This window comes from Podarcis gaigeae (assembly GCF_964106915.1).
Source record: "Podarcis gaigeae genome assembly, chromosome: 7".
Taxonomy (NCBI): domain Eukaryota; kingdom Metazoa; phylum Chordata; class Lepidosauria; order Squamata; family Lacertidae; genus Podarcis; species Podarcis gaigeae.
This window is the reverse complement of record NC_139683.1, coordinates 76,511,758-76,527,585: the sequence shown is the minus strand read 5'-3', so window position 1 is coordinate 76,527,585 and position 15,828 is coordinate 76,511,758.

Genomic DNA, 15,828 nt, shown 5'->3' with positions numbered 1-15,828 from the left:
GTTATTGCAGCGAGGCTGCAGTCTTACGCACGCTTCAGTTGGGTCAAGAAACAAACAAGCGCAAAGGTGTCCCTTAAATAACCTGACATTTCAGCATGTCGCAAGCTTCCTTGTCCTCTTTGCAAGCAGCAAGACTTCTGTAGGAAGTGGGTGCACCCTGAGCCGCCACCCGGCTTGCGCAAAAGCCCCAATAAATCCTGTGTCGCATGGTATGCAGTCGGGCTGGTCGCTCGTGGCAGGGGAAAAAACCCATAATATCTGGGGCAGGGCACAGACCTTGAGAGGAAGGCTTGCGATTTGTAGGGGAGAAGTGTTTTCTCAGCCCTGTCTACCCACCGTAGGGCTGTTAAGAGCGTTGACTCAATGGATATTGTAGTTAGGAAAGGTTCGGAAAATGGCAGCCAAACACACACACCTCAACCTCAACGGGAAACTGTAAAAGCAGATAGATGTGAAGTACACAATTCCCAGTCTAGTACAGAAGACAGGCATGTTGTTGCTGTTGTTAGACTTTATATACCGTCCTATACTCGGGTCTCGGGGCGGTTCACAGAATAAAATCAAGATATAGAACTACAAGATGGGTTAAACCACAGAGCCTTCGACTTCCCAATCAGAAGGTTGGCGGTTCGAATCCCCGCGACGGGGTGAGCTCCCGTTGCTCAGTCCCTGCTCCTGCCAATCTAGCAGTTAGAAAGCACAAAGTGCAAGTAGATAAATAGGTACCGCTCCAGCGGGAAGGTAAACAGCGTTTCTGTGCGCTGCTCTGGTTCGCCAGAAGCGGCTTAGTCATGCTGGCCACATGACCCAGAAGCTGTACGGCGGCTCCCTTGGCCAATAAAGCGAGATGAGCGCCACAACCCCAGAGTCAGTCACGACTGGACCTAATGGTCAGGGGTCCCTTTACCTTTACCTTTTATAGAACCACAAAATACATAATAAAAACAACAACCCAATAAACCCCACCCCCCATATGTGGCCAAATTAAAAATGGAGGAAGAAAAAGCTTGCATTTCTGCCCATCAGCTGTGCAGGAGAATACTCCACAGTAAGCGTTGATTCAGTCCCGCTCTGTGTTCCCCTTCGCCTGCCAAACAGCCAGATCACACAAGACTCGAGCTGCTTCTCTCTATGTGTGGTATGGAGAAAGTTGCTAGAGACAATTTTTTCTCCTTGCTCATGACACTGAAGATGAATGTTGGAAGATTCAGGACAGACAGAAGATAGTGCGCAGTTAAACAATGGAATTCACTTCCACAAGTAAGGACCACCAACTTGGATGGCTTTAGAAGAGGATTAGACAAATTGATGGAGGATAAGTAAAATTTTTGGGGATGCGAGTGGCGCTGTGGGTTAAACCACAGAGCCTAGGACTTGCCGATCAGAAGGTCGGCAGTTCGACTCCCCGTGACGGGGTGAGCTCCTGTTGCTCGGTCCCTGCTCCTGCCAACCTAGCACTTAGAAAGCACCTCAAAGTGCAAGTAGATAAATAGGTACCGCTCTGGCGGGAAGGTAAACGGCGTTTCCATGCGCTGCTCTGGTTCGCCAGAAGCAGCTTAGTCATGCTGGCCACATGACCCTGAGCTGTATGCCGGCTCCCTCGGCCAATAACGAAAGATGAGTGCCGCAACCTCAGAGTCGGTCATGCCTGGACCTAATGGTCAGAGGTGCCTTTATCTTTACCTATTTTCAAATTGCTGTAACCTGGATGGGAAAACTTATGGTGAAGGGTGGGCAACACAGTGAGGTAATAATAATAATAATAATAATAATAATAATTCACCATTCATTAATATTGTATACTAATGTGTGCAGGGATACCCCCATTGCACCACAGTTTTAGGATGCTGGGGGAGAAGGTGAAGAAAATGAGGTAATTGAATTAAAAGATAAACTGTGGCAAGATCACCAACACTGCCATTGAGACAACAGATGGTTGTCAATCTTAGCATCAGCCAGACCTGGAGAAGTGGAGCATGAGCCTGCCAGCACCTTGGCCCCAGGCATGGGACTGGCCAGGGTTAGTGACTACAACCTGCTTGAGAAAAAGCCTACTCATGTGTAGGAAGGTGGCATGGTATAGGACATGGGTGTGGCTTGAGCTGCCTATAAGAGGCCGGCAAAGAGAAGTTTCTCTTGTCTCCCTCTCAGAGCAAGCTGGGAGATAAGGTAAAGGTAAAGGGACCCCTGACCATTAGGTCCAGTCGTGACCGACTCTGGGGTTGCGGCGCTCATCTCACTTTATTGTCCGAGGGAGCCAGTGTACAGCTTCCAGATCATGTGGCCAACATGACTAAGCCACTTCTGGCGAATCAGAGCAGCGCATGGAAACACTGTTTACCTTCCCGCTGGAGCGGTACCGATTTATCTACTTGTACTTTGACGTGCTTTCGAATTGCTAGGTTGGCAAGAGCAGGGACCGAGCAACAGGAGCTCACCCTGTCGCAGGGATTCGAACCACCGACATTCTGATCAGCAAGTCCTAGGCTCTGGTTTAACCCACAGTGCCCCCCCATGTTAGGGAAGGGCAATTGGCTGGGAGTAGACTTCCGAAGAAGAAGAAGCTGTGTTGTGTAAATCTGTGACCTGCTTTAGTATTTGTGCAGCTGCAAGAGCTCTGTTTTGAACTTGGTGTTGGAATCACAAACGGATTTCTGGCCAGTATATACAATTCAGAACAGGCAACTTCCAATTTATGCTGGGGTTACGTTCCAAGGCACCATACGTTTAAGTGAAATCACCTACAGTGGTACCTTGGTTTACAAACTTAATCCGTTCCGGAAGTCCATTCTTTTTTTTCTCCTTAATATCTTTATTGAGTTTTTACAGAATACATTGAACAAAAAAGAAAACAACAACACGCACTTTAACCAACAAATACCAGATAAAGGAAAAAAATATATAAAAGAAAACAAATTCAGGAAAAGAAAAAGAAAAAAAAAGAGAAGAGAGAAAAAAGAAAAAAAGAGAACAGATAAAAACAGTTACAAACACTAGACCTCCGTCCAGCTCGGTTTAGGTTAGGTAATCTAGTAATTTTTCTGCAGTTGTAATTATACTAGTTCTGTACATCGCAGGTGTTAAATACCGTCTACTGTGACATTAATAGTTCCCAGATTAACTTCAATATAACTTAGATATTTATTCCAATCGTTTTTTAGTTTTACATTATTTTGATGCCTAATTCTTTGTGTCAATCTCGCTAGCTCTATGTATTGAAACAGTCTCATTTGCCATTCCCTGACCGTGGGGGTGTTGGGAGTTTTCCAGTTTTGCGCTAATAAGATCCTAGCCGCCACCGTGGCATACTGGAAAAATGTTTGGTCCTCACTTTTAATCTCCTCTCCCAGCATGCCTAAGAGGAACGCCTCTGGTTTTTTAGGGAAGTTATATTTCAATATTTTCTTTAACTCCTCATAGATTTGTCCCCAGAATCTTTTCACCATGTCACAGGTCCACCACATATGAAAGAAGTTTCCTACCTTGGTTTTACATCTCCAACAAGTGATGTCTCCGGTTTTGTACATCTTCCCCAGTTTTGCCGGGGTGATGTACCAGTGATACATCATTTTTTCCACATTTTCTCGGAGAACAGCACAAGCTGTGAACTTCATACCCTTCTTCCAAAGTTTCAGCCATCTGTCATATTCCAGATTATAACCGAGATCTCTAGCTCATTTAACCATCACTCCTTTCACTTCTTCATCTTTAGTTTCCCAGTCCAGCAGTTGTTTATACATTTTGGAAAGAAGTTTAGTCTTACTTTCTAAAATTTCCACCTGGTATTTCGACTTTTTTTCGCTCATCCCTAATTTTTTGTGTTCATACCACAGTGCGTTAATTTGGTGGAATTGTATCCATCCGTTTAACTTATCCTTCACCTCTTCATACGGTCTAACTTTCCACCCTCCTTCCATTTTAACTAGGAGATCTTCATATGTCCATCTTTCACCTGTCAAATTTAGTTTTTTTATTTTTATAATATCAATTGGTGAGAGCCACCAGGGCGTACCTTTTTCAATCAGATTCTTATTCCTATTCCAAGAATGGAAGTCCATTCTTAAACCAAAACATTCTTAAACCAAGACGTGCTTTCCCATAGCAGTGGGAGACTCAATGTACACTCAACAGGAAGCAGAATGTGTTCTGCTTCCAAGGCAAAGTTCACAAACCAAAACACCTGCTTCCGGGTTTGCAGCGTTCTTAATCCAGGTTGTTCATAAACTAAGCTGCTCTTAAACCAAGGTACCACTGTATATTTGAAATGCCATTGAAAAAGCTTGCAAGTACCCGGTTCTGACTCGCCCCCCCCCCCTGTTCTTCCCCTTTTGTGACATTTTAAAGGCCATAGTTGGGATGATATTTGGTTTCTTTTTTATGGGGGTATTGTTTCTATTATTTTCAAAGAGGCTTGTGTTGGTCAATCGCCCCCCTCTACCCCTCGAGTTACAGTATTTAAACTGTCAAGAGATGAGACCAGCAAACTTCTCTGAGCCTTACCTTTGGGGGCTGGTACAAGCCCACCCCAGGGGACGCAGGTGGCGCTGTGGGTTAAAGCCTCAGCGCCTAGGACTTGCCGATTGAAAGGTCGGCGGTTCGAATCCCTGCGGCGGGGTGCGCTCCCGCTGCTCGGTCCCAGCGCCTGCCAACCTAGCAGTTCGAAAGCACCTCCGGGTGCAAGTAGATAAATAGGGACCGCTTACCAGCGGGAAGGTAAACGGCGTTTCCGTGTGCGGCTCTGGCTCGCCAGAGCAGCGATGTCACGCTGGCCACGTGACCCGGAAGTGTCTCCGGACAGCGCTGGCCCCTGGCCTCTTGACTGAGATGGGCGCACAACCCCAGAGTCTGGCAAGACTGGCCCGTACGGGCAGGGGTACCTTTACCTTTACCTTTACAAGCCCACCCCAATAAGAGGCAAGTTTTTAAAGCCCATAGGTTATAGTTGTTGTTTAACTGTACAGGCCACAGCAGAACTGATGGCATCCTTTGGCTCACCACTCACTCATTCACTCGCCCCAAACTTCCCCCTACATTTACTTACTGATCTGGTGATGTTGGGAGTAGCATTGCTGCCATTGCAGTAGTACTGAGGAAAAGAAGAAGTCCAAAAACCATTCCACTTTTCAACTTGGGACACTGATATTGAGGGTGACGGAAGTTTTGAATCAAATGTGCACACTAGTCAATATGTGCCCTTCTCAGCTGACCTCTCTAGTTTCTTGAGAGTGTAAGAAAAAAAAGCACATCTGTTGACAGAGCGGCAAAGATTATATCAAACCACCTCCACAATCCTAAAATTAGCCTTGGCTTTACAGTGGTACCTCGGGTTACAGACGCTTCAGGTTACAGACTCCGCTAACCCAGAAATAGTACCTCGGGTTAAGAACTTTGCTTCAGGATGAGAACAGAAATGGTGCGGCAGCAGCGGGAGGCCCCATTAGCTAAAGTGGTACCTCAGGTTAAGAACAGCTTCGGGTTAAGAATGGACCTCCAGAACGAATTAATTTCTTAACCCGAGGTACCACTGTATTTAGGAAGTCTATGTTTATCTTGCATGTCAAAAACCCAGTGATTCAAGTATAAAACAGCTGAATGGAAACCAGGCCTTATGAGGAGCGGTTGAAGGAGCTGGGTTTGTTTAGCCTGGAAAAGAGGAGACACAGAGGAGATATGATAGCCATCCTCAAATATTTCAAGGGGTGTCACATGGAAGATGGAGCAAGCTTGTTTTCTACTGCTCTGGAGGGTAGGACTGGAACCAATGGTTTCAAGTTATAAGAAAGGAGATTCCGACTAAACATCAGGAAGAGGTTTCTGACAGTAAGAGCACTTCAACAGTGGAAAGGTCTCCCCTGGGAGGTTGTGGACGCTCTTTCCTTGGAGGCTTTTTTTAAAAAAAAAACTTTTAAAATTGATTTTTACAAATAATTTCCAAAAATCATATAACATGCTTTCTTATCTTATACAATGTTTTGGACTTCCATCAACTGCATCTGAAGATTTTTCAGTCTTTATCACTTAATCTGCATTTCATTATTTTCAGTATTACATTTAATACTCCTTCACTAATAATCCTTAGCATGGTTTTCTCTGCAATATTTTGCATAATGCTCCTTACAAAACTTCTTGCAATCCTACTAGCGTAATCTGTTGATTACAATTGCTTTTCAAATAATTCATATATTTACTCCAGTCCTCTGAGAATCTCTGATCCAGCAGGTTTCGAATCCTTCCTGTCATCTTATCCAATTCTGCATAATCCATTAATTTCGTCTGCCATTCTTCTTTCATCAGTGGTACTTCCTGTTTCCATTTCTGTGCCAACAATACACTTGCTGCCATTGTTGCATATAAAAACAGTTTATTATCCTGTCTATTAATGCCCTCATTTACAATGCCAAGTAAAAACGCTTCTGTTTTTTTTATAAACGTACAGTGGTGCCCCGCAAGACGAATGCCTCGCAAAACGAAAAACGCGCAAGACGAAAGGGTTTTTCAGTTTTTGCGTCGCTTCGCAAGACAAATTTCCCTATGGGCTTGCTTCGCAAGACAAAAACGTCTTGCGAGTTTGATCGCTTTTTTCCTAAAGCCGCTTGAAGAGGCGCAGTTGCGACGGACCGTGCTTCGCAAGAGGAAAAACATCGCAAGACGAAAAGACTCGCGGAACGAATTAATTTCGTCTTGCGAGGCACCACTGTATATTTCAACATCTTTTTCATCTCATTATACAGTGGTGCCTCGCTAGACGAAATTAATCCGTTCCGCGATTCTCTTCGTCTAGCGGTTTTTTCGTCTTGCGAAGCAAGCCCATTGACAGCTTAGCGGATTAGTGCTAGAGCTGTCAAGCAGCTTCCAGCGATCAGCTGTTAAGCGGCTTATCAGCGGAACAGCTGATAAGCGCCTTAGCGGCTTAGGAAAAGGGCAAAAAAAGCAAAAAAACCCCGCTGGGGGACGCAAGATTTTTTCGTCTTGTGAAGCAACCCCATAGGGAAATTCGTTTTGCGAAGCGCCTCCAAAACAGAAAAACCCTTTCGTCTAGCGGGTTTTTCGTCTTGCGAGGCTTTCGTCTTGCGGGGCACCACTGTATATCATTTCCCAGAAGCTTTTCACTTTCTTACATTCCCACCACATGTGATAAAATGATCCTTCCTTTTCTTTACATTTCCAACATTTATTACTTGTTTTATACATTTTAGCTAATTTCACTGGTGTAAAATACTATCTATACATCATTTTCATCATATTCTCTTTTAAGGCATTGCATGCTGTAAATTTTATTCCTTTTTTCCAAAGTTTTTTCCAATCTTTTAACTGTATGTTGTACCCCAAATCCTTGGCCCAGTGTATCATAACTCTGACTTCTCCTCAGGTCGTTTGAATCTTTCGCCTTTCCTTGGAGGTTTTTAAGCAGAGGATGGATGGCCATCTGTCATGGATGCTTTAGTTGAGATTCCTGCATTGCAGGGGGGTGGACTAGATGACCCTTGGGTCCCTTCCAATTCTGTGATTCTATGAATGTACTATTGAAATGGAAAGTTGTTGGGATTCAGACCATCAGTATGGAAACTCCAGATGCACACCCTAAATTTCCTTGTCCTCTGCTATCAAACACAGGAAACAATATGGTTTAAGCCCCCCTTTTGCAATTAAAGTATAAACACTGGAAATGGTAACACAAGAGTTGTATTCTCCAGGTGGTCTTTGTCCTCTCTTTTTTGACTATCGGATTTCAAAAATGGAGATCCTCACACAAAGCCCATGCTCTTCTCCAAGCCACATCTTTAATAACAACCCAGAGTCAAACAGAGATTTCCTCTTCCAAGAAATTCAATTTAATTAAATTCCAGCTTGAGAGAACCCACCGGTATATGTCTAGACAACCGCTGTGATTCTTTCTAAATTACTTTCACATAATATCATGAGGAAAGCAGGACTGAGCAAACATGATTGTCTTATTATGTGTTTTAAAATAAGCTTTTCCCTGGAGGGAGTTTGGTACTGCAGTATTCATTCATAATCCGAACTCATCGAATTGCCTGGTGTCCTCCTTCATAAATGTCACCACAAGGTGACCTCGTAAGAACTTTCTGAGTCCACTCTTCCAATTTGCATCTAAGATTTTATTCCATTTCTCACTACAAAGACTATTCCTGGCCAGCGTTGGGTTTCTGCGTCTGCAGGCTTGTGGTAGAGAGAAATACGGCAAGTGCTTTGCCATCACTTCATGTGTAAGAGTGATTGGTGAGGTAGCTACTTAAAACTCAGTCTCACAGGATCTGCAATGCTAATCACAGCTAGCTGAGAGAAAACCACATTGAACTCAAGGCAGAGGGCCTTCTTGGTAGTGGCGCCCGTTCTGCGGAACGCCCTCCCTTCAGATGTCAAGGAAATAAACAACTATCTGACTTTTAGAAGACATCTGAAGGCAGCCCTGTATCAGGAGATTTTTAATGTCTAATGTTTTGCCATTTTTAATGTGCTGTAAGCCACCCAGAGTGGCTGGGTAACCCAGCCAGATGGGTGGGGTATAAATAAAATCATCATCATTATTATTGGTATTACTTCTGGGTATGCATAGGATTGCACTGTAAGCCTTAGGCAAACCACTATCTTTCAGTCTTAGCTTCCATATGGGGATTATAATACGTGCTTTAGGTGTTGTCTGCAAGGTTTAGTGAGAAAATACAGTGGTACCTCAGAAGTGGAACGGGATCCGTTCCGGAAGTCCGTTGGACTTCCAAAACATTCGGAAACCAAGGGACAGCTCCTGCAGCCAATTGGAAGCCGCAGAAGCCATGTCAGATGTTCGGGTTCCAAAGAATGTTCGCAAACCAGAACACTCATTTCTGGGTTTGCGGTCTTCAGGAGCCAAAACGTTCAAGTCGCAAGGCGTTCGTCAACCAAGGTATGTCTGTATGTGCAAAGTGCTTTTGCCACTTTAAAGCACTATTTATTGTAAATGTTAAGTGTTGTTTTTGCTTGGCTCTGACACTTGGTTTACTCCCCTGTGTGGTTTTCATATTTCCACAGTTTTATATTAATTGAAGGTCAAAACTACACATTGCCCTGGATCAAACATAACACTAAACCATCATTACATACATCAGTAAACCTTGGACCCATGCACTCCTCCAGACATTTTCTGTTAACTACAGTTTTTCATTACCCCCCTGCTGCTCTTCCACTCCATGCTGCCCCTCCCTCCCCAGTACTAGCCCACCCTGTGGCAAAGATGGAAGCCCTTGTTCACCAGAAGGTGTATCATGGGATCAACATAGTCTAGAAGTTATGCAGCCTTTAATTTCGATAAGCACCTAGTGTTTGTGAGGCAGCAGGACGTGCCTTTACAGTGCCTAGGTAGCAAAAGGGATGTAAACTATTTAGAGATTTTCCTTGCAATCCCGCAGTATATAAATTTTGTTAAATACAATGGTACCTCGGGTTAAGTACTTAATTCGTTCTGGAGGTCCGTTCTTAACCTGAAACTGTTCTTAACCTGAGGTACCACTTTAGCTAATGGGGCCTCCTGCTGCCGCCGCGCCACCGGAACACAATTTCTGTTCTCATCCTGAAGCAAAGTTCTTAACCTGAAGCACTATTTCTGTGTTAGCGGAGTCTGTAACCTGAAGCATATGTAACCCGAGGTACCACTGTAATTGAAATGTGTGACAGACCTAATCCCTCTACTTTCCATAGATTCTCTGCAATCCAGAGGGACATGTTTAAGATATCAGAGGCCAGCTGAAAAGTGGGGAAGGATTTATGGCAGCAAAGACACATGAACCAGGAAGTGTGCTCCTTTTGTCATTAAATTTGCCCTGCCCCCCCTTCATTCACGATTGAAGCAGGCCCAATAATGTATGCCCAAGACATAAAATGGCCTGGCACCTGTAGTTCCAGTCTAAGTCTCATTGGAATGTGCTTGCTTTCATATAGTGTATTTGGAAACATGGAACACTGCAATGTTACATGTTTCCAAATGGGGACGTGGGTGGGTTAAACCACAGAGTCTAGGACTTGCCGTTCAGAAGGTTGGTAGTTCAAATCCCCACAACGGGGTGAGATCCCATTGCTCCCTGCTCCTGCCAACCTAGCAGTTCGAAAGCACCTCAAAGTGCAAGTAAATAAATAGGTGCCACTGTGGCGGGAAGGTAGACAGTGTTTCCGTGCGCTGCTCTGGTTCGCCAGAAGTGGCTTAGTCATGCTGGCCACATGACCCAGAAGCTGTACGCTGGCTCCCTCGGCCAATAAAGCGAGATGAGCGCTGCAACCCCAGAGTCGGTCACGACTGGACCTAGTGGTCAGGGGCCCCTTTACCCTTTTTAACACTGCAATACCTCTTGCTGAAACCTTCGTGTAATTTTATCTATCTGCTTCATGAATCAACATACCACACCTCAATAGGTTTTTCCACAGTGGTGCCATATCCTTGCGCATGGAACATCATATCAGATACATGGAACCAAATGACAGTATTCTGGGACAATTTCTTTGGCGATCACTCGTAGCCAAGTAAGATTGTCTTCCATAAACACAGTTTTAAGAGTGAGTCTGTAAGTGACTGTGGAGGCCAATTCTGGATCCACATGTCCTTCCACAGTGGGGACATAGGTTTCTGAGTGGGAGTTGATCACGGTGAGGGTTTGCCAAGCGTGCCTTCCTCTTAGCACGTTTCTCCCTTTCATCCTGAGTTTGAGCGTCTTCAAAGCCCATGACACCTTTAGTAAAGGCTGTTCTCCAATTGGAGCGCTCGCAGACTAGTGTTTCCCAGTTGTCAGTGTTTATACTACATTTTTTCCACAGTTTCTCATGCATTTGTGTGTAACTTTTACCTTAAGCTTTAAAGATGAGCTACAGCCCACTGTTCTGCTGTTCCAAGAGAGATGAGTGAAAGCGGGATATGTTTTATTGCGTGGTTTTGCCACAAGATGTCACTAAATACTGGATTTGTTTGTTTGTTATATGGTTGTAGCTGTCAATGAGTTGTATGGGCTTATAAAATGTAGGTAGGATATTTTGAGACTGAGAGATGGACGAGAAACAGGCAAGACTTTAGGAAGAGCATGCTGAATTATCCAACACCTGATTCATTCTGCATTGTGAGACCTAAGGCAAAATCAAACAAATGAGCCATCATTTAAAATTTCCCACATACCCCTGAAAAATCTAAGTTGGAGACGGAGTTGTTGGATACTAAAGGTAAAAACTTGTCTAAAATGTACAAATTATTGTTGGAGTGGCATACAAAAGATGAACAAGTTAAATCAGTAATGATAGACTGGGCAAGGGATGTAGGACATAGCATAATGTTTGAGGATTGGGAAAGATTGTGGAGGAAAGGGGTCAGGTTCACTGCATGTACGGTGTTAAAGGAAAATATAATGAAAATGATGGTATTTGACTCCTGTTAAATTAGCAAAGATATATCATAACTGTGATAATTTATGTTGGAAATGTAAAGAAAAGGAAGGTACTTTTTATCACATGTGGTGGACTTGCCCCAAGGTGAAAGACTTCTGGAAAAAGATTTATAATGAATTGAAAATAATGTTAAAATATACATTTATAAAGAAACCAGAGGCCTTTCTTCTTGGAATAGTAGGTTTGGAATTGCCCAAGAAAAATGTTAAATTATTTTTGTATGCCACAACTGCTGCCCGAATTTTACTAGTTAAAAAGTGGAAAATGTAAGAATTACGGTGGAAGAATGGCAGAAGAAGATGATGGAGTTTTCGGAGCTAGCCGACCTAACCGGAAGAGTCTGCGACCAGAAGGAGGAGGAATATCAGGAAGAATGGACAAAATTTAATGACTATTTAGTTAAATATGTAAAGTTAAATTAACTGGAAACAGCTTGCGGATACGTAATTGGCTTAGGATTTTATATAAGTTAAGTGTTGAATTAATATGTTTAATCTTAAAATGAAAAGATTTAAGGATGTTAATGTTTGAGTTAAATTTTAAAAGAATTTTGATTTGGAAAACCGTTAGAAGAATATTCATTGAAATTCAACCAAGGGGAAGCGAGGAAGTCACTTAACAATGTTAATAAGTGCAATTTTAATAAGGTTATGATTTATGTTTGTTTGTTTGTTTTGTTCATAATTTTGTGAAAACTATTACAGTGGTGCCCCGCAAGACAAACGCCTCGCAAGACGAAAAACCCGCTAGACGAAAGGGTTTTCCGTTTTGGAGGCGCTTCGCAAAACGAATTTCCCTATGGGCTTGCTTCGCAAGAAGAAAGCCCATAGGGAAATCTCCGGGGACCTCTTTTAAATGCTAGCGGTGGGGAGCAAAGCCTTCCCCCCCCTCCGGCCTTCAGAAGAGGTCCAGGAAAGCCGGCGGGGGCAGAAAGGCTTTGCTCCCCAACGCCAGCATTTTAAAAGCAGTCCGGGATAGCAGGGAAGCGCTTCCCGCTATCCCGGATGGCTTTTGAAGGCAGGCAGGGGGGGAGCAAAGACTTTTGCCCCCCGCCCGCCTTCAGAAGAGGTCCTGGACCTCTTCTGAAGGCCGGTGGGGGGCGAAAGTCTTTGTCCCTCCTGCCTGCCTTCCCGGGGGCTTTTAAATCGCCCCGGGACAGCGGAGAATTCCTCCGCTGTCCCGGGGCGATTTTAAAATGCTGGCGGGCAGCAGCGCTGCCGCCCGCCAGCATTTTAAGATCACCCCAGACAGCGGAGAAGTCCTCCACTGTCCCGGGGTTTTTAAAATGCTGGTGGGAGGCAGCGAAGGCTTCGCTGCCGCCCGCCAGCATTTTAAAATCGCCCCGGGAGCGGAGAAGTCTCCGCTGTCTGGGGTGATCTTAAAATGCTGGCAGGCGGCAGCGCTGCTGCCCGCGAAGCCTTCGCTGCCGCCCACCAGCATTTTAAAAACCCCGGGACAGCGGAGGACTTCTCCGCTGTCTGGGGTGATCTTAAAATGCTGGCGGGCGGCAGCGCTGCTGCCCGCCAGCATTTTAAAATCGCCCCGGGAAGTCTCCGCTGTCCCGGGGGCTTTTAAAATGCTGGGGGACGGCAGCGAAGGGTTCGCTGCCGCCCGCCAGCATTTTAAGACCACCCCGGGACAGCGGAGAAGTCTCCGCTGTCCCGGGAAGGCAGGCGGGGGGGGGGAGCAAAGACTTTCGCCCCCCACCGGCCTTCAGAAGAGGTCGGGGGACAGACTGTCCCCGGACCTGGTCTGAAGGCGGTTTCCATAGGAACGCATTAATTGATTTTTAATGCATTCCTATGGGAAACCGTGCTTCGCAAGACGAAAAACTCGCAAGACGAAAAGACTTGCGGAACGAATTAATTTCGTCTTGCGAGCCACCACTGTAAAAATAAATTAAAAATAAAAAAATCCCACCACACCCACAATGGGTATAGTGGGGAAAAGGGAACGATGTTGCTCAGGGACTTTTTAAAAGCAAAGCTCACAGGGGAAGTCTAAATCGCAGGTGTCACAACTGTTGCTGTATTTACTTTTGCTTCTGGCCATGGGTTGGGGAAAGGGCCATCGGGCTGAAAAGGGTTTCCCACCCCTTTACATCCACATACTTCTTTCTGTGGCACAGTGGTTAAAAGGTTTAAGAGTAGGATCTGAGAGACCTGGGTTCAAATCCCTACTCGGTCTTGAAGCTCACTGAAGAGAAGAGTTTTGGATTTGATATCCTGCTTTATCACTACCCAAAGGAGTCTCCAAGTGGCTAACATTCTCCTTTCCCTTCCTCCCCCACAACAAACACTCTGTGAGGTGAGTGGGGCTGAGAGACTTCAGAGAAGTGTGACTGGCCCAAGGTCACCCAGCAGCTGCAGGTGGAGGAGCGGAGACGCGAACCCCATTCCCCAGATTACGAGTCTACTGCTCTTAACCACTACACCACACTGGCTCTCCAGTGGCTCTCTACACCACACTGGCCCAAGCTCACTGGGTGACCTTGGGCCAGTCACTGCTTGCCAGCCTAACCTACCTCACAGGGTTGTTGTGGGAGAACCATCTACGCCACCTTGGGGGGGAAAGGTGGGATATCAATGAAATAAAGAAATAAATACTCATCACCCCAGATCCTGTGCATTTCGGCACTGGCATTGCATTTTAAAGACGTTCTGCCCTTTTAAGTGTGGTTGCCGTTTGAAGAAGCATTCAGAAAACATCCAAAACCCTGCTCCCATTATGTTTTAAAAAGAGCTAACTCCAGGATGCTGATTGCTTTAAAGTAAAACACACACACACAAAAAAAACACTTCACTGCAATGTCGTTTTCCCAAAAGCTTTTGCAGGCTCGGTGAATTCCATTAGGGAATATTGGAAATAAAATTTTAGTAGGCTGTGCTGTTTCTTTTGGGAAAGTTCCAAACTAAAGTTCTTTTTCTTCTTCTTTTTTTGCTCAGTGGAAGCTGTTGCAGATCTGTCTGAAAGCCGTTGCATGGATTATTCTGGAGCCTACCCGCAGTATCTGTGGGGAAGGGAGGGGGGCAAAATATTTTCCCATACCTTTGAATGGCTTTGGGAAGGTTGACTTGCTGCTGCCTAAATCCTTATTTTGACAAGTTCAGCTTCATGGGATTATCACCAGCTCTGTGGGGACCTTTTGAAAGAAGCAGAATCCAATTGTGAAGTCTGTGTATACATTTATCCAGAATACTATCTAGGAAAATTGACAACTTCCTGATCTGTTCTTAGGTTCTCTTCATATATTGCACAAAGATTCTAAACGCGCTAAGCTGAATGTCCTTAGAACATCCATTGAGAACTTCTCGCTCAACTTGAGAGGTCCTGAAGTGGTCAAGAATGTTGGAGCCCTACCATTAGGCAGAGTGAGGCAGCCGCCTCAGGTGAAAGATTCTGAGTGGCAGGAAGTGGACAGAGCAGTGTTGGCCACACACCCCGTTGTACGCTCCCTAAGCTAGTCTACTTGCTCTCGAGGGCAATGGAGGATGCTATCCAATCACTAGTGTTGAAGTAAGATTCAGCCAGCCTGGTTGACTTGTATGCATGGAATGAAGGAGGCGCCATTTTGTCCTTCACTTCAGGCAGCAGAATGCTTTGGAGCCACTTTTTGCCCTGAAGAAGTGTGCATGCACACAAAAGCTCATACCAATAACAAACTTAGTTGGTCTCTAAGGTGCTACTTCCATTCTGAAGGAAATCAGCCCTGAGTTCTCACTGGAAGGACAGATCGTGAAGCTGAGGCTCCAATACTTTGGCCACCTCATGAGAAGAGAAGACTCCCTGGAAAAGACCCTGATGTTGGGAAAGATGGAGAGCACAAGGAGAAGGGGACGACAGAGGATGAGATGGTTGGACAGTGTTCTTGAAGCTACCAGCATGAGTTTGACCAAACTGCGGGCGGCCGTGGAAGACAGGAGTGCCTGGCGTGCTCTGGTCCATGGAGTCACAAAGAGTCAGACATGGCTAAACAACAACAAAGGTGCTACTGGAAGGATTTTTTTTATTTTGTTTCGACTACGGCAGACCAACACGGCTACCTACCTGTAAAGCGAAACACCAGCGAGTCAGGACTGGTGGCAGCTTCTTGTAGTGGGGTTACTTATTTGCAAGCCTGATTTGTCTTGTGTTGTGCATGAAGCATGTCTCATAGCAAACACATATCATTCCACTAAGTTTCCATTAAAGAACTCGATTGAAGACTAAGCATGAGAAATGCCTGTGTTCCCATATCTCTCTTTGAGCCAATCGCTCTCTCTATGAATCTGAGTCAATATATTATCTCTATGAATCTGGCTATCTACAGAAAGCATTAATAAGATCCATCTCTTACTTTAGCATTTGAACAAAAAACTGATCGCATCTATGGCGATGTTAGTTCTCCTACTAACCATAGTGAAATGC